We start from the raw sequence: 25,619 nt of genomic DNA on the forward strand, positions 1-25,619 counted from the left end.
TCCGAGGCCTGGCTGGCTGGGAGCCCAGCGTCCTCACTCAGCCTGGTGTGGTTCCCAGCTGATAACACCTGAGCCTCATTATTATAGCCTTGGGTTGGCTCGGGAGGCGAGAGGCCTCCGGGGGGCCTGCAGTAGCCGCACCCAAGGAAGGAGGAAAAGGCAATTTCCATAAATCCATCCAGAGGCCAGATTCTTCCAGCTCCTCTTTCAGGATCTCCCCTCCCCCACCCCCAGCGTGCTCCATCTTCCTGGAAGGCTGCTTCCTCCCTCTCCTTCTCCCCTCCATCCTCTACTTCCTCCTCCGCCCCCCCCCCCCCCCCGTCCCCTGCTCATTCATCCAGAACGGATGAGGAAACTGAGGCTCAGCGAGGTGAAACGACTTGCCCACACAGCTTCCAGGGGTGGAGACAGGGATTCAATCAAATCGGGTCTGTCTGATCCCAAGGTCTCTGTTCTTAACTACGATTCTGTGGATTGAGAAGGTGACCTATCCTGGGATCCAGAATGTATTCTTAATGGCTTTTCCATTAAGAATACAGACATTTTCTGTATCAGTGGTTTTTAAACTTGAGCCAGCATCAGAACCCCTTGGTGGCTTGTTAAGAGCCTGCATTTCTAACAAGCTGCCAGGCAAGGCTGCTGCTGCTGGTCCAGAATCCATGCTTTGAGTACCACTGGTCTGTATTAGTGACAAACCTTTAGATGGTGATGTATAGGATCCCCCTTGCATGGTGGAAATGTCCTCTCCTTTGGACCAGGAGACTTGGGGCTGCTGCTCTACTGCTAACTGTTGGGTGACCTTGGGCGAGTCCCTTGCCTTCTCTGGATCCAGTGTTCCCATCTGTACAGTAAGGATTTGCATGGGCTAGCCTGGCAGAGTGGGGAGGAGAGGAGTTTGGAGTCAGGCTGGGTCTGACTTCTGACCCTAGGAAGCTGTGTGACTTTGGGCAAGTGACTTAACCTCTCTGTGCTTCCAGTTATTATCTCTGAAATGAAAGCATTAAACCAGATAGTTTCTAAGTGTAAACCTCACTGAATTAAGGGTTGAGGATGGTGGGGAGAGAAGATGAGGTTCTCGGGCTGGTCATATGGTGAAGGACATGTTTCCCCACTTGCCAAAGTTCTGGAGGCCCAAGAAGAGCAGATGTCCCTCCTTCCCCCTCCCTCCCTCCCTTCCTTCCTTTTTTCCTTTCCTTCTTTCCTATGCCCCCTCCTTCCCTTTTTCTCTGTTACCTTTTCTCATCCCCTCCCCCACCCCTCCCCTTCTCTTTTCCTTTTTTCACAGGTTATTTTCAGCAGCCCCAGCTTTGGAATCAGACAGACCTGGGTTCAGTCATGCCTCTGTTGGCATGATCTGGGCACCCTTGGCAAGATGACTTTCCCTCCGTGGCCCCAGAATCCTCATCTGTAAAATGGGCAAGTGTCACCTCCTGCAGCGTTGTTGGTTCACTACTTACTCCACGGAAAGCACCTGGCACAGGGCAATGCACACAGTGGGCCCTTCTGTTAGTTCTTTAGTTTGGAGGCTAAAGGTGGGGCTCTGGAGCCAGGTGGCCTGGTTGGAATCCCAGCTGTGCCCCCTACTAGCTGTGTGGCCTTGGGCAAGCGACTTAACCTTTCTGTGTCCCAATTTTCTCATCGCAAAATGGGGGCAGAAATAGTGCCTGCTTCCTTCCTTCATAAGGATTAAGTATCGAGTTTCTAGCACACTGCCTGGCTGTCAGCTATTTAGCTTATTCACTGATGATGGTGATGTTGCCAGGCACCGTGCTTAGTGCTGGGGATAGAGCAGGGGACAAAACACAGACCCTTCCCCAAGGAGTTCCTAGTGCAAGGGAAAGAGACACCCTAACAAGCTGGGACAACATTGCATCAGTGCTGTGATGGGGGGGAGCCCAGAGCAGTCCCCCAAGGGGCAGGGAAGTCTTACCTGGGAGGTGGCTCCAAGCTGAGACATGAAGAGAGAGTGGGCGACTCTTTGAATAATAAACATGTTCATAGGAAATTTGTATAATAAAGTAATTGGACAAGTGTGCAATGGTGTGCTCACTATAATCGAAAAGTTGAAAGTAACCTAATCATCCACCCTCAAAGTATTGTATTGATTTAATAAACTACGGTACACTGAGTAAATGAAATAATTAGCAACGTTTAAAATATGGTAAGGTATATATACATATACACATATATTTTATATATATAATCATTGAATGCAAAAGCAGGTTACAATATGGTACACAGAGCATGACTGAGCCATTTTACATTTATATATAAAATATATATGTGCATGTGTTCATACCAACATGTTAATGATATTTATCTCTGGGGAGCTGGGTTTAGGATGAAAACAGAATTTATATTTAAACAACACAAGGTCTGAACATAGTTAAAGGTCTGATGTAGTTTGTTAGCTTTCTAGAAGTGGTACATGAATGTATGTATATTCCAATGATGGATAAGATTTTGCTTCCCTGTAACATTGACTAAAATCAAATATTACAGAACATTTTAATCTTTGTTCATTTGATACTTAAAAAAAAAGACCACATCGCTATTTTAATTTAACACCCACCCCCCGACCGAAAACAAAAGGAAGCAGGAGGTCATCAGGCCACGAATAGGGGCAGGAAGCAGGAAGGGCATCCAGGTGGAAGGACGTACAGACGCCTGGGGTGAGGAGGTGACCCAAGGTGGTGGGATATCCGGCAGCTAGTCTCCCTTGTACGTAGTCTGTCTGGAGCTCCGGAGGCCCTTGCTGGGAGCAGACGTGCTTCCCACAGCTGCTCGGGGCCCACATGTGCTCCTGGTTTGTGCTCAGACGGTGAGCACAGCTCCCAGCTCCCAGAGGGGCGGGTCGTCCCCAGCAGGCCTCGCCATCAGCCACCACCCACGACAGGCAGGCTCCCCTGACAGCCCCGCTCCCCGCAGCTGGCCGCCCCCGCCCTCGGGTCAGCCCGGTTTCCTGCTCCTCCTTCTCTCCTCCCTCCAGCTGTTTCTCTGGCAGAGGCCTGTCCCATTCAGGACAGCAGCCCTGGTGAGCAAAGAGCGCAGGACAGACTGGGGTCTCCCTGGGAGCCTCCGGGGGATGAGAATGTTCTAGTGGGGCTGAACTCTGGGCTATTTGAGGGGCCCTTGAATGAATGGATGAACTGCTTTCTGGGCAAACGGCCACAGCCAAAGGACGGTGCGATTTCAAGAAAGAAGTCGGGGAACACGGGTCTCCTGCACAACCTCGAGTGGCCTGAAGTCACGGAACCCTTGGGAACACCTGGGCGGAGACCAGCCACAAGGTATCACGCTCCGCTCTGACATCACCCAGAGGCGCCAGGAAAGGGGAAATGGTAATAGAGAGAGAAGTTCTTTGGTTCTTGGTAAAATGTAATTTTTGTCAAAATGGAAATAGCTTTATTATGGTTTTCAGATTTCCAAAGTAATGCATGCTAATTGTAAAAAACCAGCGAGGTCACCATAGTTATAAAAGCAGTGAGCTCAGTGTTTCCCTTCGGTTAATGCTCACAAAAAACCCTACAAAGGAGATGCTTTCATTGTCCACATCTTATAGGTGAAGAAACTGAGAGTCAGATTGGGGGTTGCGGGGCTGGGTGCTGAGATCCAAATGACATGAGGGTCTGCATAGCCCACCTTCTTAGCTGCTGGACTGTCCTACCGCTCAGCTATGGAGAGGAAAGAAGGGGTTCCTAACCCAGAGGTGAACCTTCGGGTGCCTCTCACTCACCCTCTCACTACTTGACCTATGATGTTTGTTGAGTGCCTACAACGTACCAGACACTTAGGAGTATCTAAATGTGGACACACACATGCTTTTCCAACATCTCGTTTCATACCTTACCTTGTCCTTAACCACGGATCATGAACCTGCATCTGTATTTTCTATGTTCCTCCAATATACATTTTAATGGCTGCACAGAGAGGGTGACTTGGGATTTATTAATCATTCCTCCATGTGGTTGCTTCCTTCTTCTTCCTCTTTTTTTATTTTTTTCATTATTATAAACAGCACTGCAAAGGCTGCTCCTAGTACATCATCTTTGCGTGTTTGGGCCTATGGATACCTTTCCTAAGGTGAAATTGCTGGCTCAAATGTTCACGTGTTTTTAAGTCTTTTGAGGCTGTTGCCCTGGAAGGTTGTGCCGGCTTGCACTCCCCTGGCACAGTATTGGGGTGTGATATTCTCACAGCCTCACCCACACTGGTTGCTACCCATCTCCTAAAACTTCCCTGATGGGAAAGGTGAGAATAACATCTGGCTGCTTGACTTTGCATTCCTTCATTCATGCTGAATAACCTTTATAATCTTATTGTTCATTTTATGATTATCCTGCTCAAGTCTATTGCCATTTGTTCCTTGCTGGCATGTTTCTCTCCTTTCTTATTGATATTTAAGAGTTCTTTGTATATGAAGGATACACACCCTTTGCCAGTGGTATCTGTTGAAAATATTCCACTACCCTCTCTGCTTTCAAATTAGCACATTTTAAATGGGTGAGCCATTTGGACCAGTGTTTGGCAAAGTTATGAGCAAACAGCACATTATTATACTCAAGTAACTGTTACTTGATGTCTGTCTGATCATTCAGACCTATGTGGTTCAGAGAGGCCAGCGAGCAAGTGGCTGAGCCTTGGGTCTACCTTCTCTCTCTATGCAAGGGCCCAGCCCCCAGCTTCCTTTTTGTCATCCCTGACCTCCTTTTCAAGACCAATCTTCCCTGTAGTTCTTGCTGTCGAATTAGACTCAGGACTTCTCAAAGGGCAATCCTGGGACCACGAGCATCAGTTTTTTGAGTCAGAATCTCTGAGGATGGGGTATAGGAGTCTGCATTTTGAATCAGCACCCACAGTGATTTTGACACACCCTAAAATTTGAGAACCACTGAGCTAAGTGTCTTTTCTTTTTGCCCTTTGTCCAAGTTTCTGGGTTCTTTGTTGCACGCTGAGGCTTCTTTTTTTCCTTTCTAAGCAAATATCTATGCCCTTCTGCGAGTCTACACGCCCTGTGTCAGCAGCTGAGGCCAGGAGACAATGGTGGAGAAGAAGCAAAACTTGGTCTTGTACCACAGAAAGTCAGACCACATCACCCAGCATTCGGGCTTTGACGTTAGTTTAAGCCACAGAGCCCTTTCTTCTGATGAAAATATATGGAGAAGTGCAATTTGAAGACAGATAAAAGTGCTGTTTTTCTAGTAGAAACAGAAGTGGAGGACTGCAGACGGCAGCTCACTGAACTTAAGTCTCACTGCTGAAGGGCCTCTCGGAATCCTCATGGCTCTCGGGGGCAGGTTGAAAACTGCAAAATCTACTCCAAATTGTTAAGACACCAAAGTTCTTAACCATTGCTGAATTTGCTGTGTGACCTTAGGCAAGGTACTCTCATTCTCTGGCCCTAATCATCTCATTTGTAAATAAGGAGGTTGAATGTTGTATTAGGGTAGCAGGTGCAGTAACAAATAGACCCAAGCATGTATCATGGCTCAAACAAAACAGATGTTTGTTATAAGGCAGGTATTTGTGAGTGGAGGGTTGTCCTCTTCCACACAGTGATTCAGGGAGCCATCTCACCTTCCGACTATCCCTTGGATATCATCACCAAGGAAAGAAAGCATGGAGGGGGCATGTTTGCTTCTTAACTGTTTTCTGCCACACATGAGAACTAGTCATGGGACCAATCTAGTTGCAAAGGAGGCTGTGAAATATAGCGCTTGGCAAGGGTGGCTCTTTCTCATCTATGGCTGTGTACTGTGGAAGGGAGAACGAATTTTTGTGGACAGCTAGCTGTCTCTGCCACAAATACGGTGACCTCTTGAGTCTCTTCCAGTCTCTGATTCTAAATTCTAAATTTTCATTAGTTAATCTTAAAGTTAACATGGTGATGTTGGACCCACAAATACTTTCCTATCCTCAAAATAATCCCCATCAAATAGACTGAGTAAATTCCCACATTCCAGGCCCCCTAAACATGGATTTCCTTGAAACCGAGGCAACTGCCATTCTCTTTCCCTCCTGGAAAAAGGAAACAAAAATAACAATGTTGTTGAGCAAATCACATTTACGAACCAAAGGTTTTTGTATCCACTATCTCATTGAATCTCCCTACAACACTACATGGAAAGGCTTCATGATTAGCATTCCCATTTTATAAAGGAAGAAAATGAGGCTCAGAGAGGTAAAGGGACTTGCCCAAAGTCACACAGCTCATAAGCAAAAGAGCTGGGATTTGAACTCAGAAAATCCAACTTCTGTCCTAGGGTCCTACTGCACATTGGAGTGCGTGTGTGCAAGCGTGCGTGTGTGTGTGCCAGTGCATGTGTGGGGTTAGGGTAGGGGTTTTCCTTGGGCTGTATTTCCCCAGGATGGGGTATAAGGAAGTGGAAGTGAAGGAATCATTGTCCAAGTCCCCAGAATGGGCCAAGCTTGCTGTTTAGAAGGCAGCTGGGTCGTTGTCTTGGGCCGAGGAAGCCCACTGTGACTAAGTATTATAGTCACTGGCCAGAAAAAAGAGAAGGGGGTGGCGTGTGAGGACACAGCTGAGGCTGTGTGTGGGTCCTGGATGCCACCGAGGCCTTGACTGGGCCAGGCACGTAGTAGGTGCTTGTGGATGATTTCCTGTGTGAATAAACCCACGGAGGAGTGAAAGCTGTACCTGTGCGAGAACCTAAGATGGGTCAGCCCAGTCCCTGTTTTTAAGGCCTTTGGGGGAGGGGAGGCAAACTTGTCACATAGACTTTTATTCAGTCACTCAACAAACATTTATTACCACCTGCTCTGTGTCTGGCATTCCACAAGGCAGGGTGATGAAAAAGACAGGATTCCTGCCCTCGTGGGACTGTGGAGGGGCTGTGAGGGTAGTTACATTGGCCCCCGTATTAGATCTGAGGAAAGTGAGGCCCTGATTGGTTGAGCGACATTCCCAAGGTCACCTGGTAGGATTAAGACCCGGGGCTCTGGTTCCCAGCTCAGGACTCCTTATGTGCCCCTGGCTGAGGGCGAGGCCCTAGCCTTGGGCCTGGGATGCAGGGTTGGCTTCTGGCTCCCAGGACGTGCTGTTTTCAGGCAAAATTAGGACACCAGTTAATTTACAATACTTCCCTTTTGGAACCTCTATTATTTTTGCAGCGTTGGGCACAAGCATGATAGAGGAAGAGTAGAATTTCTTGCCCTGCTGGATGGAAGCCAGAGGCCATGTTAATTCTACACGGTACTGTCAGAGAAAGAAACAATGTCAGGCTGGCATCGGCTGACAGCATGACATGGCATGAACACCACAGCCACCTGCTCTAGGGTTCAGACCCCGTCTCTGCCCTTTAACCTCCTTCCCCCTCCGAGTCCTCATCTCTAAGGGGGGGATACTCTCAGGGTCTACTACTTCACAGGGTTATTGGGTGTTAAATGAGTTAATATACGTAAAAATATACATGAGCACAGCACATGGCCAGCTCAACGAAGGCGCTTCTATTTTTATTCCCGGGGAAGTGGGCACTGATATTCACGTTTGTACGCAGAGGGTGATGTGGGCATCTTGTGCCCTGTGACCTCGGGTTCCCAGCACAGGAAAGGTCATTTCAGGCAGTCTCCTGGCTTCATGCCTTGCCCCATGGGGGAGTCCTGGTCTCTGTGGGCAGTGGGGGGCGTCCCACCCACCATAGACACACTATGGCAACCTTGGAAGTATCAGCAGCTGACTCAGCAGAGGGTCAGCTGCTATCCAGGCAGAATTCAGAATCGGTTCTGCTTTCTTGGGGTATGTGACTTGGGTCCTCTGATCTTGGCCCTGGGATCCCACTGAGAGCAGCTCTTGTGCAAGAAGGCGGGTTAGGTGGGGGGTGGGGGGCGACTGGTGCAAGAAGCAGTGGCTAGCATGCTCAGTTTTTCCTCCTGGAGCTCAGGGGTCAGAGACACAGGAGGCCTGGTGGGGTGTAGCCAGGCAGACCTGGGTTCTGGTCTCTGAGCCTCAGTTTCCTCTTGTTTCAGAGTTGTTGAGTTCTGCAGTGTTCAATCAGTGATCTGGGGGTGGTGATTAGGGCCAGGGGACATTTAAAATATGCCCATCCCTTGTTATCAGAATTTGTTTGAACAGTTTTCAGAATCTATGAATTCCGGGGCGTGGGATGAACGAATTGCTCAGATAGTCAGTGTATGAGCCTGTTGCTGCTATAACAACCACTGCAAACTTTGTGGCTTAAAACAATACACATTTATGATCCTACCTTTCTGGAGGTCAGAAGTCTCAAATGAGTTTCACCTGGGCCTTTTTGACCGAGGCCTTTTCGATTGTTGAAGACACTCCCATCAGTGCCTGCCTGGTGCATTCAGCACCCAAACTACCATGGGAGCAAAGAGGGGGTAGCTTTGATCAGGGAAGTCAGGAAATAGTGTCTGGAGAAGGGAGCATGCACCTGAGCTGGTTCCAAGGATGATTGGCCTTGAGCGCCTAGAGGAAAACTTGGCCAGAAATAAAAGATATTTCTGGCTGGGAGAGCAACGTGAGCAGAGATTTGGAGGCTTGACGAGTGAGGAATATCTGATGTGGCGAATGGAAGCAGGGAACAGCCGGAGGGAGCCTGGATGTTCTGCAGGGTCTTGAAGGTCCCATGCAACTTGCTGGGTGGTCCAGTACGCCCCATTTCACTGGAACAGCATCTTGTTGCCCCCAGACCTTGCCCTCTCCAAACTTGGTGCTTAAACTCGAACATTTGGACGAGTGAAGATTCCAGACAATCTCAAGTTAATTGAGTTTGAAATTCCAACTTGGCAGAAGGGCATGTTGGTTAGTGGCTTCATCTCCTGGGTTGTCTGGTCCAGAAACCAGCTCGGAGGAGAGAATATTTCTTTGCATTGGTGGCTTTCTTGGCTGAATGTTGGGTCTCCTCTCCTAGCACATCCAGGACTTGCTGACAGCTGTAGGCGCGGAACTTGGGAGAAACGAGGTGTTTCCTTCAGGGTTAAAGAGAGTTGGCTTAGGGTGGCACCTGTGGCCGGCCTGGGATACGTTTACTGCGGGGAGAGGGACTTGGCCACTGCCCGCTGGAGCCAGATGAACCGGGCTGGGCATCGAAGGGTCCGCTGGCCCCCGCCATCGCCAGGGTGTAGAGCTGACTGACGTCAAGAGCAGGTCTTCGGGGAGTTCAGGCAATTTTCAGTCTCTTTTATGACAGATGCGACTCACAGGGGGCCTTCTTCAATGGTCAGGGATTTGGGTCAGGAAGAAAAACGACATCCCTTGAGTGAGAAAGAAATGGCCCCCACAGGGTAGAAGCGGGACTCTGCCAGCTCACGGACCTGTTTTGAAACCCACCTCTGCCCTCGCTGGCTGTGAGACCTCGGAGAGGACACTTAACTTCTCTGAGCCTCAGTTTCCTCCACTGTAAATTGGGGGTGATTAAAGGGTTTTCCTCACGGGGTGGAGGGTGTTGGCTGGCTTACGTGAGATGCAGAGTGGCACAGAGTCGGGGCTGAAGACCAACTGTGGCCTGAGCATGAGGGGCTGGCTCAGGTGATGGGCTGAGCAGCGGGGGCCAAAAGTCCTGAGCTGTGAGAGGCTAGAAATGCCAGGTGTGGATGGTGCCAGGGTCGGAGCTTCACCCCAAGCTTCCCCTCCACTTCCCGGCTTGGCCTGAAAACACGGCAGGGTCTGGGTAGAGACCCCAGATCACAGGTCTCTCTTTTCCTGGGACCAGTGGGGCCTGACTGGCTTAAATGAGCCTTTCTTTTTCTGTGTTTCCCTGCCCTCCTGTGAAAAGCCTCAGACACGAGGGAGATCAGAGCCAGGACCCTGGGGAAGGGTAGGGCAGCTCCCCTGAGCCTGGCTGGGCGACGCTGCTCATCTGCCCCGTCCCACTGGGCTGGCCCTGGCTCCACGCATCCTGTCTGCTCCATATTCTCGGCCCTCTCCCAGCTCTGGCAGCTCACGCTTTCCAGGGGCTGGGAAGCCAGCAGCGCCCCCAAATTCCTCCTTCCAAGAGCTTTGTGTATTGTTTCCACTGTCTGAAGGGACAGGGAGCTTTCATTCGCCGAGACCATGCCGGACTTCTGCCCAATCCTGCTTCCCACCGCCAAGATCCTCTTCGGGGGCCAGTCATTCCTCTCCTGGTGTCACACAGACCCATCAGAAATGTGGGAGATGGGGCAAACTGTCCCATTTTACAGCTGAGGAAACTGAGGCCTGGAGAAAACATGTGTGCTCATCCCTCCTCCATTCCCTAATTCACAGCCTCCCTCTCTGCCCTGGGAACACGTCCCATCTCCAGTGCCCCTGGCTTTTTGGGCTTTGTTGGGGCCCTCAGAGTAATGATTCAGTTTGGAGTAAGGCAGACCTGGGTTCGAATCCTGAGTCGCTTGATGACCAGCTGGGTGATCTCGGGTCGGTTCCTCTCTCTCAGCCTCGGTTTCCCCACTTGTAAATGAGAGTGTTGGCAGGTTCTGCCCTGAGTTGTGTGGTGAGAATTAAAGGAGATAATCCATGTAAAGGGCTTAGCACTGGGCCCCGCACTTAGTGGGTCCCTGCAAAGACTTCTGCGCCCTGAAAATGGGGTACGTGGCAGGTCCTTGGTAAACACTACCTGAAATGAGATTGAATTCTTTAATCACCCACTTCTGCTCCAACCCCCAGACTGTTGGCAGTTATTTTTTTCCTGTGAAGGATGAGGCTCAGAGATTGAGGATCAGAGAGGTTAATTGGCTCCCTAAGGCCACACAGCTCACAACGAAAGGAGTCAGGCTCCTGAGCCTTGCCCTTCGTTTACCTGGACACCACAAGGGCTGTTCCTATTCTCCTGGTCCCTTCTCCAGAGGGGAGATCCAAAGGGTTGATCCAAAGGGATCAACTCCTTCACCCTGAGGTGTTTGCAGCTGATGACAGCTCGCAGGAGAGGGGTTTGTGAGCCTGGTGCCTTAAGCCAGCACAGCTTGTCCACAGTGGTGGACCCTCAGGCTTTTGGACACAGGTGAGGGGAGCCTTTGGCCCGGGACCTTCCTGGAGGTTAGTAAGCAGCAGCCTCCCCTGCTTCAAGGACCTGAGGACAGGCAGTGACTGAGTCAGTTCCATAGACATCTGTGTTACCACTTCCTCATACCTCCACTGGGACCTCTCTGTTCCTCCCTTTTCTTGTAGAATTGCGTTGACTTTTTTTTTTTTTTTTTTTAATGTGACAAAGCTGCACATCAGCAGAGCTCAGAGAAACCGAACAGCCTTCTGGGAGGCCATGAGGGTAAGTGTTGCAATCTTGGCACACTCATGTCTACACTGCCTGCCTGCCTGCCTGCCTGTGGCTTTCTGCCAGAGCCCACGGGCCACGGTGATTGAGGGTGGTTAAGGCTGTGTCCTGTGACCTGGATGAAGAGACTGGGGTCCCTGTCACCTTCTGCTGAACTGGTAAAACTGTTCCCTCACTCAGGCATCCTTCCTTCCCTGTGTGGGCATTGGAACCAGTGCCGGGAGACCAGGGAGAGAAGCACGGCTCGTCGAGGTGTGTTTGGAGAGGCAGGATGGCACGGTGGTCGGAGTTTCTGGAATCCGACTGCTTGGCTTCAAATTCCTTGCCTTCCTAGTTCTGCAGCCTTGGTTTCCTCATCTGTGAAATGGGAACGACACTGCCTCACAGGGCCTTTGGTGGGGGGACATGGATCTAGGGGAGGGCACATTTTATTTTATTTTATTTTATTTATTTATTTATTATTTTTTTGCGGTACGCAGGCCTCTCACTGTTGTGGCCTCTCCCGTTGCGGAGCACAGGCTCCGGACACGCAGGCTCAGTGGCCATGGCTCACGGGCCCAGCCGTTCCACGGCATGTGGGATCTTCCCAGACTGGGGCATGAACCTGCGTCCCCTGCATCGGCAGGACTCTCAACCACTGTGCCGCCAGGGAAGCCCTATTTTATTTTTTATCTTTGTTATTTTGGTATTTGCCGTGCCATTTGTTTAAAGGAAAGAAACTGGGGTTGGGGCACTTGGAATTGGGCGTTCATGTGGGGGACGCACTTAGCTGTGGGCCCAGAGCTCGGTAAGCGTGTGGCGTTCACGACTTTGTCTCTAGGTGTCCGTGTCCCCGGCGATGGGGCAGATTTAGTGAGAAGCTCTGCCCCTTTCTGCTTTCTCGCTGTGGCGCTTTGGCAAGTTGGTGTGCCTCGCAGAGAGCCGTGTTCTTGAAAACTGGGGCTGCGTCAGCTCCGTCTCTGGTGGTTGTAAGGATGCAGGGCTGACGTCAAAGGCGGCCCTGGCCCTGGAGCAGCCATCAGTTCTGGAAGCACCTGAAAGGCCTCTTTGGGCGTCATCTGGCTTCCCCGGGGTGGGGGCGGGGGGCGGGGGCTGGCTGGTTTCTCCCCTAGGGTGTCATATGGAAATGCTGGGGGCACCCCAGACACTCAAGTTCCTTAGGGGGCTCTGAAGCTCATGGGATGTGGATCAGGGCCACCGTGGGGAGCTGAGTAGAAGGCTGGCTGCCTGGCCCCTGCCTTCTCAATGCACCTCCTGCCCCCGGGACCCCTCCATCCCTTCTGGCTCTCCCTCCACTCCTCTCCCCTTCCCCCTCCTTTCTTCGACAGCCAGTGCTCTGAGCCAACCGACATCTTCCAGAGCTGGAGTGGATGGAGCATCTTTGGGCAAAACCAAGCACTTACCTGCACCCTGAATCGTGGGCCCTCATTAACCCTTAGCGAGGGAATGAACACATGAGCCCCAACAGCAGAGGGCCACCCCCTGATATTTTGGGGGACAGGATCTGGGGCATCACTTGAAGCACCCTCTTTCCCTTACAGAAAACCAACCCTCACTAAAGTTATTTTGAGGTCGTGTGCCTTATTTTTTTTTTTTTTTTTGCGGTACGCGGGCCTCTCACTGTCGTGGCCTCTCCCGTTGCGGAGCACAGGCTCCGGATGCGCAGGCTCAGCGGCCATGGCTCACGGGCCCAGCCGCTCCGCGGCATATGGGATCCTCCCAGACCGGGGCACGAACCCGTATCCCCTGCATCAGCAGGCGGACTCTCAACCACTGCGCCACCAGGGAGGCCCCGTGTGCCTTATTTTTAAAACACACATAATTCTTTTGAGGGCATACGCTTTGTAAAAAAAAAAAAAAAAGCATGGGACTTTTGTGTTCAACACCGTAATATTCCCATCCATTTAAAGACCAAAATTGTGTCCCTTGGAAATCTTTGGCTCAGCTCCAGGGAGAGGCCCCTCACCTGATTCCTATCTCTGTGGTTCATTTGGAGAAATTTGGGGTAGAGAATGAATGGATCGTCAGGTCTGACGGGGGACACTCACAGACAATTGAGTCCTCTTCCCTTGCTTCTCCGCTGTGTAGGTGAGGAAACAGAGGCACAGAGAGGTTAAGTGACTTGCCCAAGGTCACACAGCTGGTAAAGGCAGAGCCAGAGTTTGAACCCAGACAGCATTAACCACAACACTTGCATTCCCAGAAGAGGAAACTGAGGCCCAAACGTGATGTCAGAGAAAGAAGCCTGGGTGTCCAGACCATTTCTTCAGCTGTGCTGGCTCCTGAGCTCGGGCAGGGTCTGAGCCCCATGTCCTCAATGCTGGACCAGAGGGCATCTTCAGGGTCATCTGAAATATCTACAGGTTCGAGGCTCAGAGAGGGGAAGAGATTTGTGCAGATTCTTTGAAAATTAGGAGCAGAGTTGGGCCTGGAACCCAGGCCTCCTACCTCAGCGTGGTTTCCCTCTGGGGAAGATTCAAGGACGTGGGTTTGGACGGGAAAGACAGAGCTGCTCTGTGGGTCTCAGTTTCCCCTGATGTCAAAAGGGGGGTTGAGAACCCCGGCCCACTGGAACCTGTCTGGCCAAGTTTTTACCAGCCTGCAGAGAAACAAAAAGAGAGAACACAGACAATCGAGTGATTTTTTCATAAAGTGAAGTATTTTCAGCTGAGAAGGATGAGTCCATGTCCCATCGATATTTGTCAGTATTAACATACTGTTTGTTTTCTGAAATGATGAAGATGGTCAAAGACAGTTTTAATTCTGCCGTGCCCTTACTTGGCAAACCTAGAAAAGTCGTAAGTCTAGGACAGTCTCAGAAGCGTTTGGGAAATGTAACTGGTTCAGGAGTTCGCTTGAGCTCAGAGCGTCTCTTGGGCTCCTTTGAGGTGAGGGAGGGCACGGGTGCAGCTGAGGTGGGGCGCCCAGAAAGAACTGAGAAATTGGGTGTGGAGATGAAGGCTGTCGCTGCCAGCGCCAGGGCTGGACTTCAGAGAGGAGGACGTACCTGGCACACCATGGGTTCCCCACGGGGGCAACAGGATGCAATGGTTGCCACGTGAGGCCTCCGTCATGACTCAGAGTCCAGGCAGTGGGTGGGGAGGGAGAGGACTGGGGGAGAGAGAATGAAAGGGGGAGATGCTGATCGTGGCTCAGAAGGACACAGGAGGGGCTGGGAAGGGGCGCAGGGAGCCTGCTCTGGCTGGGACAGAGGGCGAGATTTTGGTGGGAAGGGGGTTGAGTGGGGAGGAGTTGAGAGGGGGTCGTAGGGCCTCTGTCAAGGTGGTAGATACACAGGAAAGGAATGAGCAAAAGACAGTCCCAAGAGGCTTGTTGTGGCTTCTGAGCTGGATATCTGTCTTAGGCAGGGGCTCCCCAGAAGCAGAGCCTGAGGTGAGGATTTGGTGAATGGGAGGTGGTGAGGGTGTGTCTCAGGCAGGGCTGGGATTTGGTGAGGGAAGGCAGGCAGGGTCATGCCGTTTCAGGGTTGGATCTCATCTTTATTGAACATTTTGATATTTTGCTCATCGTGCCTTTTGTATATTAGCTTTGATTTTTCAATACTGCATGCAAGTATTATTTATCCTGATTAGTGGGTTTGGGGGGGGCACACCCTTAAATTTGCATTCAAGGATCGGGCACAGGGAGGAGGTCAGCAAGAATATGGTCTCAGGTGGAGACTAGCCTCAGCCTGATCCCGGGGGGTGGGTGCACTCTGGAGCCTGAATTGTACCCCACGGCAGTCGGGGAGAAGCAGCTCCTGCTTGGCTGAGGGCAGTTCTCAGGAGAAGGAGGCAGCGGTGAGCTGTGATATCTAGCGTTCTCTGCAGCTGTGGGATGGGTGCCCCCTCTGGTAAAGGGGATCTGGGCCACCAACACCTACTACAATAGTCTTTGTGGTTCTTTGAGAGATGGCAGTAAAATCTGAATTATTTATAAGTGCTTAAGGCTGCTGGACTGTTTCTTTGACTGTGCTAGAGCTTCCAGGGCGCAGCTTCTATTCCTGTTATAGAATGGATGAATGAATGAATGCTTGCAGCAGGGAGGGTGTCCGGGCTTGGGGGGAGGGGAGCAGGATGGTGGGCGGAGCTAGTGTGGCTGTGGACCTCACCTGAGGGGTGGACTCATTTCAAGTTGCTCGTTCATTTCCTTAGAAGGTGGGAGCTGGGGAGAGGAAGGCCAAAGTGGAGTAAGTATCTATGATTCTGGCCATGGAAAGAGGAGCAGAGGAAGGAGGAACCTGGCTTTGGGTTTCTTAGGACTTGGAATTATATCTTTGTATTTCTAGCTGCTTGCCTGCTACCTCGCAGATAATATGGGCTCCGTGAGGTTTCCTGAATGTATGAATGAGAAATATGTAATCTGTGAGCAGATATTTACACCTCAGTGTGAAAGAAGCTCTGAGAGGAGGTTTTGTATACTGACACTCCCTTATGACTGTACCACATTCACGTCTGGGGCAATGTCAGGCAATCGTACGAATCGTAATCATACTTGACAACACTAATAACAGAAACAGCGATAGATTATTTACTGAGAACTTAACGTGGACCAGGCATTGTTCTGGATGCTCTGTATTCCTTCTCGTATTTAATTCTAATACCAACTCTGTGAGGTATGTACTATTACTGTTCAATCTTGCAGATCGGGAAAGTGAGGCACAGAGAATTTAAGTGACAAAGAAGTCTCACAAGTCGTAAGTGGCAGAACTGGGATTTGAACCTGGATGGCCCAGCCCCAGAGCCTGCCCTCTTCACTATCACACATTAAGCATGGCTTTGGGTTCAAGTCCTGATTCCTCCATTTTTTAACTGTGTGACCTTGGGCAAGTTGCTTGACCCCCTCTGAGCTTTAGTTTCCTCAGTTGTGAAGTGAGGGTAGTATCAGGGCTCTTGGGAGGCTGGAGCAAAGTGAGGGATGGGAAGGATCCTGAGGGCTCACGGTGATGGTTCCCACGGCTCAGCATCACGGCAGTTTCAAGGGTCCCCACTTGTGGCTACAAACTGCGGGGGCCCTTGGAAACCTACACCAGTGAGACGCTGCCAGGATTCTTGGCAGGAGGGTGAGGAAGAGGGATGAGGGAGACAAAGGCTCTTCTGTCAGCCACTTGGGGCCCGTCCCAAGTTGGGAAGATGTGAGTCCTACAAGGGAGAGATGAGGAGTGCCTGGGTGTGGGGTGGGCACTCTGTTGCCCGCCAAGATTTGTTCTTCATGAGAAATGGGTGGAAAATTATTTTGGATCCTTTCCTGAGGGGCAGGGATGGCCAGGGCCCATTCATGGAGGGGAGAGGTTTCTCCACACCCCAGGAATGCGATCACGGCCTTATTTTAAAACAGAATGAAAGCAGAAAACAGCTTCAAGTCGGCAGCTGCTGTGGGCTGCTCAAGGCAGCCAAGCCAGCTCCAGAAAATGGCTTCCCATGGGCTCAGGCTCCAGGCTCTGAACTCGGGGTCGACCCCAGAAATCTGCTGACTGGTCCGTCACTACCCTGTCCTGTGCCTCCTCCAGCCTGAGTGCCTTCTTCTCTGGGAACCTACAGGCTCCAGATCTACCCTTTGGGGTTGTTGAGGGCGCCTCGGGCCTAAATCTGTCTCCCACACTCTGCAGATAGTTTCATACACCACAGAATTCATTTCTGATCCCAGGCTACATGGCTCTGAAGCTTTTTTTATTTTCTTTTTTTTTGATGGATTAAATCACAGAACAGCCAGTGCAAAGGAAGGGCTTAAGACTTGTTTGCTCATCATAAAAGAAAGGGTTTGAGAACCCCAGACACTATTAAGAATAAGTGGGGAATCACACACACACACACACACACACACACACACACAATGATTTCATGTAATACTGTAACACATACATGATGATGAACTCTAACAGTAAGAGACTGGAAACAAGCCAAGTGCCCGTGACCAGGACACTGGTTAAGTAAATGAAGGCAAATCCAATAATGGAATACTATGCAGCCATCAAAAAGGATGGGTGCTTTTTACACACTGATATGAAATCATCTCCAAGGTATATTGTTAGGTAAGAAAGACAAGTTACAAAATAGTGTGTGTAATAGACCAACTTTCATGCAAAACAGGGAAGAACTTGGATATATATTTGTATTTGTTTAAAGACACTCTGGAAGGAGACATAAGAAACAAAAGGATTTGGGTGCAGTGGGGACTGGGTGTATGGTGGCAGGATAGAATGAGGATTTGCATTCTAACCTTTTTATAATTTTAGATAGTTTTGAACATCACCAATTCGATGGAGTTGTGTAGCCTAGTCAAAAATTTAAATTAAAAAAGCCAACTTAGAATTGTGAATGGATGCCCATTAGGCTAAAGCAAGTGCCACTGTGAAGAGATATTATAAACGCTAATGTCCGTGGCTTTCATCACTGTTATCTCTTTGACCACCACAGGAACATATTTGGGATTTTAAGCCTACTCTACCTGACTCCAGCTTCCTTGATGTCACAAGGAGAAAGTTCCTTCTGGTCTCCTTGAACCTGGCCTGAGAGGGTCCTGTTTGAGCTTTATGTAGGACCCACTCTTTCCTCCAGCATCCATGTCATCCTGGTGGATGACATGTGCTCCCAGTGGCCCCCTGTGGCCACGGCCGGTCCAGCCGATCTCTCACAGTGGATTTGCCATCTCATTCCAAGAGAATCCTTGAATGCTTGACCCCTCGATGAAGTGTTTGTAGGGAAGAAATATGTCCTCATGGGCTAATATTCAGTGGACACAGAGATCCTCTGGAGAAGGTAATGACTGAAAACGCATGCTTGCAGGAGTCGTGAGTGTCCTTGTCAGCATCGTTTTACCATAGAACAGGGTAACAGACAAGCAAGCCCAGGGCAGTGAGCGTCGTGACACCCCAGGCCCGTCTCTGGCTGGTGGAGGGCATGGCTGGGTTCTAGCATTTGTCACAGAGAATAATGTCCTGCTCTCTGCTGCTTATAGTATCAAGACTTCAGTTCAGAGAAATGGCATCAGGGAGAATGCCCTGAGGGCCACACACTTCAGGCCCTTTCCCAGACATTCTAGAAATTTCTTCCCATTAAGCCAGCAATGCATAACCCTGGATGTCTAGACCAAAGCAAATAGTCACTCCTTCCCTGGCACGTCTGGGGAAAGCAGCTCCTGCTGAATGGCCTTTTGGGGCAGAGCTGCCAGCTTATAGAAGGGGGTGTTGTATTCAGGCAGCCAGTGTTTGGAAGCCTCTCCAGAAACATCTGGAACCTCAAGCCTGCATCTCCCGTCAGCACATCACTGAGGATGCTGGCCTGAACATCATGCTGGGTCCTCTCTATGCGGAACTCTGGACAAGGTCCTTCTGCTCCTGGTCCCCGAAGGTTTCACCTTCCCCGAAGTGGGTTTGTTTTGAGCCAAGGGGCACGTGACTCCTGTAACTGGTTTTTCTTTTCCAGACTAGGAGTCTGTGAGTCCACTGTGTGGCCCACCCAGGCTAAGTATTTAGGACATTACTTATTGTCTGCATTTTCCCCCTCAGCCCTGGCTCTGTTTTCTGACTCCACCCATGTTTCCCTTCCTCCTTTCACTCTCACTTTTAATTTACGTTCCCTTGGATACGTGAGCCTCTTTGGAGCTTTATCCCACCCTTGGGACCAAGCCGGTACATAAGCAAACAAAAAATTTGACAAAACCTGCAAGCAAAAGCAGCCTGTGAACACCCCTCCCCCTGCCCGGTGAAGAGCGGTCCCAGCTGTAGGGACCAGCAGGTAAGGGGTTAAGAATGATGCAGAGGAAGTGCTGGCCAAGGTTAAAGTGAGGAAGTGGCCGCTGCCAGGGGATGGAGGTGGCCGGCTTATCCTGTGTGACACCAGGGGGCTGACCCAGGCTGAGGGGAATGTGACAGGTTGCTGGAGTTCAGTTTAGTAAAAAAAGGAAGAGCTTTCTAATGACTTGATGGGTTTTTCTAGAAGTTCTGCTGTGGGGATGGGGGAAGAGAGAGAAGGGCAACCTTCTCTGGAAAATAGCAGAACCCAGGGAGAGGTTTTTTTCTGATGATTTTATTTCTGAGTGATGACTCGAGGGCCCAGGGGATGCCCGAGAGGAGGTTCTAAGTGGATGGTCCCCCATTTTGAGGTGAAACCAAGCCTCAGAAACCAAGCAACTTACCAGGAGGGCTCCTCTTCCTGCTGCCTGTGTGATGATGTCTTGTGTCTTTCTAAGCTCTACCAGGCACCGGTTTTTGCCCACTCTGCTCTCCACAGCATCCCCACGCCTAGCACAGAGATTTGTCGAATTTAACTGAATGAAAAAATAAAAGTTTTTTTTTTTTTAATGATGACAGAGCTAGAATAACAAACTCACTGTTGTCTGACTCCAGAAGTAGCTTCCTTTAAACATCCCAGCCACGGGGTGTGTTTGTTGGAGCTGGGATTTTCATATAGGCAGGGCCACCTACCTGTCCTGATTTGCCTGGAATGTTCTGGTTTTAGCACCAAAAGTCCTATTTCTCAGGACACCCCCAAACTGGGATGACTGGTCAACCTATATACCCTGCATTTGTGATCTCATGTAAGCTTTACACTGGCCCGCTTTGCAGATGAAGAGACTGAGTCATGACCTGAGATCTCAGGGGTCAGGCTGGCCTTGGCACCTGGCTTTGCTGCAGCTGCGTGAGCCTTAAGCCCTCCGCTGCCCTGAGCCAGTTTCCTTTTTCTGCAACATGGGGGTGGCAGACCCCTCGATCCTATAGCCTCTCCAGCAGTGGCTTTTAAGGATTCTGACATTTCCTCTGGGCTTCAACTGTCTGTTTTTTCCACTGAGGGTGGGGGGCAGTTTTCCCAGTGAGACCCTTTCTGGGGCAGGGCTGAGTTTTTCCTTGGGAAAAGGTGACAGCACAGTTACAGGGTCAAGGGGGAGGGCAGCCTGTCCCTCCTCCCTCCAAGCCTGGGAACAGGGTGGGATCTCCTACGTACTCCACCAATGCCAGCCCTTCCGTCAGCTGCCTGGGCTGGAGCCAGGCAATTCCAGGGGGCCAGAGCCTGCCTGAGTGCCCCAGGGGCCCTGTGCCTGGTGCTGGCAGCCTGGGCGGGGCGCGGCTGGGGTGGCTCAGGCCTGCAGGATCTCCCAGGGGTCTTCCCGGCTGGATGTGCCTCTGCAGCCCCCTGTCTGCCCTGGAGCCTGGTGTGTGGCGACTGTACTGGCCAGAGGTGGGTAAGTCGGGTCACTGAGGGCTCTTTGAGGTGGGGTTGTGGTTATGTGAGACACGGCTCCCCTGCCTGCCCTGTGCACGGGGGAGTCAGCGGGTGCAAGAACAGAGGGCCTTGCACACAGTGGAGTCCCCAGCCAGCAAGTCACAGAACATCAAGGGCAGTCACGGTGACTGAAGATGTGGGCCCCCGTGTCAGAAGAGCCCAGGTTCAAATCTTACCTCTGCCTCTTCCTAGGTGTGGGATCTTGGGCTAGTGGCTTTGCTTTTCTGTGCCTCAGTTTCCACATCTGCAAAATGGGAATGAAAATACCCACCTTAAAGGTTTGCTCTGAGTAGAAGCACTGGATACACAGTCGGCGCCTGACAAGTAAGGGCCACTGTTAGCACCACCTCCCACCCCCAGCCTCTCAGTGGTTTAGATTCCTCCCCTACCAGGGCTGCACCTGGGAACCCGGGGAAGAAGGAGGGAGAGGAAGGGATGTGGCCTGAAGGCTTGTCACGGCCTAGCAGTGAAAGAGGCCAGCAGCCCACCCAGGACGCTTAGAAGCGCTGTGATAAGGACAGGAGAACATTTTAAACAGCTGTGTGGATTGCAGCTGGGGTGCACTGGAGCACGGGCTCTAGAGACCACAGATCCAAGTTCAAGTCCTGGCTCCACCAGGGCTGTCTGGTGATCCTGACCAGGTTCCTTTCAGAGCCTCAGTTTCAACACCTGTTAAGTAGGGATAATAACCATCCCCGTCTTGGGTGGGGAGTTGGTCAGGCTATAGGGAGATAAGGAAGGCAAGCATCCAGCCAGACGTCTGGCACATGCCAGCAGGATCATTCTCTGTCTTCTTACTACTTGCTCTCCGTTCTGCCTGTCTTTTTGTCCAGTGTGTAGCGAGGCTGGGGGGAGCAGGAGGACAGGAAAAGGTTCCTCTGACCCCCAGCACAGCAACCTGTAAGAGCAAATGCCCAGAGGCCTTGACCGCCACGCGTTCAAGGGGCACTGGGCTCCTGGGGGCACAAGGGAGTGGGTCGTCTTGGAAGGACTTGGGGTCCAAGGTTCCCCCTGTGGCCCCTCCCTGAACCCAGCCGGCGGCTTCCCATGAACCCTGCCGCCCTGTCCTGGGTGGGTGCGTGCATGTCGCTGACCTCCCTCGGGCTGGCTAAGGGGAACAGAGCTCAGTGCTCACAGCCAGAGGCCCTCCCTTCCTCTTTTTTGCAGCTTATCTCCACCCAGCCTCCTGATCTGGGCTGCCTTTTCCCCTTAACATCCCTTCCCTGGAACTTAGTAACGTCAGGATCAGGCACACGTGCGCACATGCCCCCACGTAGATGCTTTTAGCCTTGTTTCATCAAAAGTGAGATAACAAGAACCAGGATCTATGCTATGCACTCTACGTATGTCAAGTTATTTAATCCCAGAATAGTTCAGTGCAAGAGGTATTACTATTTTCCCCACTTTGCAAATAGGGAAACTGAGGCAGAGGGCAGGTAAATGATCCTTCCCTAGTCCCACTGCTGAGATTAACCCCAGGTAGCCTGGCTCCCCACCTGGGCACTCAGCCCCTCCACCATCTGGCCTCAGTGAGAGCCTGAGCTTGATGGGCTGGATGTCTAAACTTTCCCCCAAATCCTATTTCAAGGAATAGCTAATGATTACATAATAGCAACATTTCTGCCTTTTGTCTTTCATAGCTCTGCAACCCCCATAATTCCTCCACACTGCACCCCAACTTTCTTTGCTTTCCTACTCTCTCTTTCCTCCACTCCAAAGTCTTCCTCTCTCAGTCCAACCTGTCCATTTTAGAGATGTGGAAACTGAGGCCTGATCAGAGAGGGAAAGTGCTTACCTAAAGTCACACAGCAAACCAGGGACACAGTGGGAGTTTCTGTCAGTTTGTTTTCTAAGCTCAGCCCTCCATGCACTCCTCAGCTTTGCTGGAGTGGAAGACAGGGATGGGGGGATCAGGTGGCATCCTTGAGATGTCCCGCCACCCCCATCATTTAGCATAAACTATTCTCTCCCTCGCTTCTCTCCACACCCACAACCGTTCCAGTCTTGCCCCCAACCAGCCTGAGCCAGTGAATGGTGGTGGTGGTGGGGGGTGTTGGCCCCCAGGCCATTATTACTTTTACTGCAGTTAATTGTGGGGGAGTTAAAAGTACAACTCTAGTGGTGGAATTCAAGGCCTAGCAACAGGGTTTACCAGGCATCAATTTTTGGGTAGGGGATGCCTTTCTGAATCCAAAAATCAGACCCCAGAGCCTGCTCTTTCATCTGCACCTGTGTTCTTCACTTACCTGCCTCTCACACCCATCCTAGGATTAGCATACCTTGTAAGCTACTGGTCTGGCTGCCCCTTGGCATTTCCTCCCTCCTGTCTCTCCCCATCCCCAGTGATACCCAAGGATGGGGAATCAGTGTTGCCATGGTGACTAGATTTCATCTGTGGCATCAGGGATTCTGAGGCTGCGGCTGGGTCTCAGCCCCTGGGACTGGCCAGTGTGACCTGGTTTCTTCCATGAAGACGCATTTTGGTGTATCCTGTCCCTACTCCCCTGCTCATCCAAGGTTTTTCTTGGAGCATTGGCAGTTGCCATGGAAACGGCTCTTGAGGCAAATGTGCCCATGCCGGCTGAGGAAGAATTCCCTCAAGAAAATGGGGAGATTGCCAGACTCCCCAGCTCTGTGATGGGGCCCTTGATTTCTGAAGCCTCCAAAAACTGCCAGTTCTGAGTGGATCTGGAGCTGGTGGGGGATTCTCACTCAGCTCATCAGGTCTCTTGCTAGCCTCTTGCCTCCAGTCTCCCCTCTTCCAATGCAGTTTCCGTATGAGCCACCTGGGTTAGAGCTGGGGTTGTTTAGAAAAATGGACACCCCTCTGCTTAAAAACCACCCATGGCTCCCTATTGCCCACAGGATAAATTTGGTACCTTGCAGGAGGTCTCATAATCTGAACCCCTCTTCTTTTCTCAGCCACGTCTCCTGCCATTCCCCCAAAATCCCCGCCACACACACACAGACACACACACACAGACACCCACACACAATCTAACCTCACGTTACCCAGCCTCTGTACCTCTGCACACAGTTTCCTCTGTGGAGATGCCTTCTCCCTCCACTGCTCCATTAAGCAAAGGCTTCATACCCCTCAAGCCTCAGCTCAAATGTCACTTCCTCCCAGAAGCCTCCCCTGATTTCCCTGGCTACCTTTGTTTTGTACAGAGCCAGGGCCACAAACTCAGCCAGCAACAAGGTCAGGCAGGAGACACCGACTGACTAACATCAGAACATTCTCCACTTCCACAAAGAAATCCACACTCTCCCATTAAAGCTGAAAGTGAGAATGACTTTGTTCATCTTTCTCTTATCTTGCTCTTGTTTTGAAAACAGTAGAGAGCCAGGGCAGGCTCCATGGTGAATCACAGCAGACTCATTGCCCCAGAGTCAAGGGGTTTGATAGGGAGGCTGCCAAGAACCTCATCCTGTCTGTGATGCAGGCCCAATAGGGCTGGTTTGCTGGAAGTCTGGATTTTAGGTGACATCTCAGAGCACTGACTATGCCATGTTCCTGCACCCACCTCCCCTACTTGGGGGCATAGACTCCCACAGTCTCCAACAAGGAGTGTGACACTTAGAAGGTATTCACTAGTTGCTTATTGAATGGATGTTTGAATGAATGGATCCATGCTGTTTCTTGAACCTGCTAAACCTGCTCCTGCCTCAGGGCCTTTGCACTTACCCTTCCCACTGCCTGAAGTGCTCTTCCATCAGATAGTGATATGTCTCCCTCTCCCTGTATTCAAGTCTGCTCAAAGGTCTCCGTATCAGAGAGGCCTTCTCGGAACACTCTGCCTAAAATAGCACCCCGCCCCCATCTCTGTGCCCCACTCCTCTTTATATTTTAGTTCATAGCATATATCACCATCTGTTATATTCGTTTCATTTTTCCAGCACTTACATAGTGCTTCCAGTGAACCAGGCATGCTTCTAAACATTACCACCGTAAACTCATTTAATCCTCCTAACAACCCTATGAGGAAAGAGCTATCACCCCCATTTTTCAGATGAGGAAACTGAGGCACAGAGAGGTGTGGTGACTTGCCCACAGTAACACAGCTGGTGAGTGGCAGGGCAGGGGTTCAAACCCAGGCAGTTTGGCTCTAGAGGTGTTTGTCCTCTTTATTACAAATTTGTTTATCTGTTTGTTACCCAGTCCTCACCCTTGAGAATGCCAGCCCCTCCAGGGAAGCAATGTGTCCATTTTGTTCCCCGCTGTAGCCCCTGGATCTGGATCTGGATCTGGGCTTGGCACACAATAGGTGTTTAATAAATATTTCTTGGAAGGATGGAGGAAGGGAGAGAGGAGAATTGGAGAACTGGAGGGAAGAATCCTTGGCCTTCTGAGCTTTCCGTTAGCCCAATGTCAAGGCCATCTTGTCGGAAGTTTCTCAGCCTCCTGGAGGGTTTGAGTCAGCCTGTCTGGAAGGGACCCCACCTCGCCCTCCCTTCCCCTCCCTCACCCTCCAAGAGGGCTTCTGTTTTCTGACCTCTCCCAGGCAAAGGTGCCAAACCGCACTCCTGGAACCCCAGGCCCATGCTGCGCGCACTTCCTCCTGTGACAGGGCCATGGAGGAGGACGTTCCAGGCCAGAGGCAGGAAGTCTCCGAAACAAAGTGGCCTGGAGTGAACAGGGCTGTTGGGCAGACAGTGAGGGGCCTGGGCGGGGCTGCTCTTGTCTAGATGTGCTGGGGCCTCAGGGCTGCTCAGGCGACGAGCAGATGGGACACAGGAGAAGGCTGGAAAGGGTTCTGTGACCTGACGCTGCAGCCTCCTGGTGTCTCCAATTTACCCAATGTTCCCTGACATTCTGGGAATTCCAGAAAAGGCTGTGTCCTGCCAAGTTCTCCTTGGATCCTAAAATAAAGGACCCCACCAAGAGGGTGGAAACATATTTTCCAGTTTCACTGCTGTGAGATAAATCCGCCCCCCTTTCGTGTAATATTACTAATTACTGGTATTAATAGTATTGGTAATGGTGATCATGGCAGGCACAATGCCAAGCACTTTACCAGCCTTGTTTTATTGTATCCTCACAACTCCTAGAGAAAGATGCTATGGATGAGGAGCCTGAGGCTCAGAGAGGTGAAGCAACCTGTACATGGTCACACAGCCTCTAAGTGCTGGAGCTGGCATTGAAATCTAGTTCTAAGTGATATGGAAC

General features: G+C 50.9%; 1 protein-coding gene across 1 annotated transcript in view; it reads left to right on the forward strand.

Annotated features, from left to right (window-relative positions):
• Positions 1-3,144: 3,144 nt before the first annotated feature.
• The window catches only part of CMKLR1 (chemerin chemokine-like receptor 1), a gene marked incomplete at its 3' end in the record, with an annotated part of 37,701 nt that continues 15,226 nt past the window's right edge, over positions 3,145-25,619 (forward strand). The window contains exon 1 of the mRNA XM_079718079.1: positions 3,145-3,290. The remainder of the gene's footprint in view (positions 3,291-25,619) is intronic.

The sequence above is a fragment of the Hyperoodon ampullatus genome, assembly GCF_949752795.1.
Source record: "Hyperoodon ampullatus genome assembly, chromosome: 13".
Taxonomy (NCBI): Eukaryota; Metazoa; Chordata; class Mammalia; order Artiodactyla; family Ziphiidae; genus Hyperoodon; species Hyperoodon ampullatus.